We start from the raw sequence: 3,342 nt of genomic DNA, 5'->3' as shown, positions 1-3,342 counted from the left end.
GCCGTCTCGGTCGCCGCTGCTCGAAGGCGCCCTGTGCACCCGCAACGAGCACTTCCGCTTCCGGCAGCTCCGGCGGCCGGCCGGGAGCTTTGCTGGAGCAGCAGAGTTCCGGAGCGCTGCGAAGGCTCCAACGCCGCGGGAGCCAGGAAAGGCGCCCGCGGGACGGTGGAGGCAGGCGGCGGGGCAGGCTCGGGGAGTTACACCCGCCCCGCACCCCTGGGCTCCGGGCGCCTCTCAGCACCGGGCAAGGGTTTTGGCGGGAGGGAGTCTGGCCCGGCTCTCCCACTTTCTTTGTCCCTCGGAGGCAGGTGGCAGCACAGGACCGCGTCCAGGCCGAAGGACCGCGGGGCTGGCTGCCGTGGGCAGAGAAACGTGTCGGGGCCCCGGGTTAGCAGCCCTGCAAAACAGGCACCCGCTGATGCCGGGGGTCCGATGGCCGGTACATCCTGAATGTTGGTTTACTTTCCCGGAAGTTAGGGTCAGAGTCCTAAGTAAGAACACTGTCCTATTCCACTATTCACAGTTGGCCTGGGCCATTCATGTCCACATACACCTTCACTCAGCAAGCTTTTATTGACCACTCATTACGTGCCCTCTATGAGGGCCTATCTCCTCCAGCTATGTGCATGACTTGCTCCTGTTGAGGCTCTGAAAACGAAACCCCAAAATGAAGACCCCAGAGGCAGCCTCAGAAGCAAGTTTCTCTCTGACCTTCTGCCCCGTCTCTGATCTCTGATTCTGTGAGGCTGGCCATAGAAACTCAAGAATCCATCTTGCCCGTCATGATGGAGCATAGAAACGGGAACCCCTTTTCTCCAAAGTCAGCCATAAAACCTAAAAATATTACTCTCTCTTTCTCCACCTTTCTGTGAAAAAACTGGCCATAAAGAAATTATCGGCCGGACATGGTGGCTCACGCCTGTAATCCCAGCACTTTGGGAGGCCAAGGCGGGCAGATCACGAGGTGAGGAGTTCGAGACCAGCCTGGCCAATATGGTGAAACCCCGTCTCTACTAAACATACAAAAATTAGCCGGGCGTGGTGGCGCATACCTGTAAGTCCCAGCTACTCGGGAGCCTGAAGCAGAAGAATCGCTTGAACCAGGGAGGTGGAGGTTGCGCCACTGCACTCCAGCCTGGGCGACAGAGTGAGACTCAGTCTCAAAAAAAAGAAAAGAAAAGAAAAAAAGAAATTACCTGGGCTGGGCGCGTGGCTCACGCCTGTAATCCCAGCAGTTTGGGAGTCCGAGGCAGGTGGATCACCTAAGGTCAGGAGTTTAAGACCAGCCTGGCCAAAGTGGTGAAATCCCGTCTCTATTAAAAATACAAAAAAATTAGCCAGGTGTGGCAGGTGCCTGCAGCTACTCCGGAGGCCAAGCAATGAGCATCGCCTGAACCTGAGAGGTGGAGGTTGCAGTGAGCCTAGATCGCACCACTGCATTCTAGCCTGGGCGACAGAGTGAAACTGTTTCAAAAAAAAAAAAAAAAAAAAAAAGGCCAGACGCAGTGGCTCACACCTGTAATCCTAACACTTTCAGAGGCCGAGGTGGGCGGATTGCCTGAGCTCAAGTTCGAGACCAGCCTGGGCAACACGGTGAAACCCCGTCTCTACTAAAAATACCAAAAAAATTAGCCGGATTTGGCGGCGTGCACCTGTAGTCCCAGTTACTTGGGAGGCTGAGGCAGGAGAATTGCTTGAACCCAGGAGGCGGAGGCTGCAGTGAGCCAAGATGGCGCCACTGCACTCCAGCCGGGGCGACAGCGAGAGACTCTGTCTCTAAAAAAAAAAAAAAAAATTTCTGACCTCTTTTGTTTTGCTTGTAGGTTGTAAGACCCCATTACAGGAAGGGTTCTGTCCCCTACCCAGAAGGAAGGAATGCTGCAGAGAGGCCGAAAAGAATCCAGACAGGCCTTGCTGGGCTTCCCCACTCAGTCTGTGAGCATTAGATCATGCCCTTCTTCTCCAGTCCTATTTCTACTCAGCTGTGCATATTTTGTTGAGCCTAAGCATAAAAATGAATATTTTTCCCTGTAACTTTGGGTCTTAATTCTGAAGGTTCCTTTGTTGTGCAAAACCATGACCAAATAAATTTGCATCACTTTCCTCCTATTAATCTGCCTTTTTTCAGTTGAATTTTTAGAGAAACCTGAGGACAAAAGGTAAGTTTTCCCCTACACTCCCTTACATTCCACTTGGACTTTTGAAATCACCTTCTCAGTGTTACCTTCCTTTCCGCATCACTGAAACTCCTACCCTCATTTATTTTCCCTTCTTAGCATTTACCATTATCTTTCTTGCTATACACACACACACACACACACACACACACACACACACACACACACACACACACACACAACCTTACTAGGTTCATCTCTGCCACCAAAATGTAAAACCCACACTAATGGGGTCTTTTCTCTATCTTCTTTATCCCAGGGACTATCACTGTAGCACACAGCAATCACTCAAATATTTGTGGGATCAATAAATGGGAATACAACTCATGCAGACTGCAGTCATCTCAAATTAAGTAAAAGACAACAGCCTAAAGCCACATTTTCAATGAAATGATCATCACATTCTCAAAACTCTTCGACAACTTTTATAAAATGGGACTTCGGCCAGGCACGGTGGCTCATGTCTGCAATCACAACACTTTGGGAGGCTGAGGCAGGAGGATCACTTGAGCCCAGGAGAATGAGGCCAGCCTGGGCAAGGTACAGGAGACTCTGTCTCTATGAAAGTAATTTTTTAATTAGCTAGGCATGGTGGTGCATGCCTGTGGTCCCAACTACTCGGGAGGCTCAGATGAGAGGATCACTTGAGAGGTTAAGGCTGCAGTGAGCCATGTTTGTGCCACTGCACTCCAGTCCAGGTAACAGAGCAAGACCCTGCTTTTAAAAAACAAAAGATGTAGTCCCAGCTACTTGGAGAGCTGAGGTGGTAGGATCACTTGAGCCTGGGGGTTGAGGTCAGTGAGCAGAGATCAAGCTAACGCACTTCAACCTGGGAATAGAGTGAGATCCTGTCTCCAAAAAAAGAAAAGGGGGGCATTTCACAGACCGTTCTGAAAGCAAAGGCACAGAGAAATTGCATATCTGTGTGTGTCTTCTGTGCTCTACTACCTACTAGTTTTCTGACCTTAGGACCCATTCCAAGCCTGTTTTCCTCCTCACTTCCAAAATGATTTTACCCAAGGTAATGGCAGTTTTGAAGCATGAATAAGACAGACCAAGTAAAGTGCTTAGTACTGGATCAAGACATTACACAGTACTCAATAAATCGTAGCTACTTTTATTACCAGCAGGCCGTTAGTTTCACAGAGGAAGGAGTTTCTACAGG

The sequence above is a fragment of the Macaca mulatta genome, chromosome 11 (genome assembly GCF_049350105.2).
Source record: "Macaca mulatta isolate MMU2019108-1 chromosome 11, T2T-MMU8v2.0, whole genome shotgun sequence".
NCBI classification, from domain to species: domain Eukaryota; kingdom Metazoa; phylum Chordata; class Mammalia; order Primates; family Cercopithecidae; genus Macaca; species Macaca mulatta.
Note: the sequence above shows the minus strand (reverse complement) of the source record.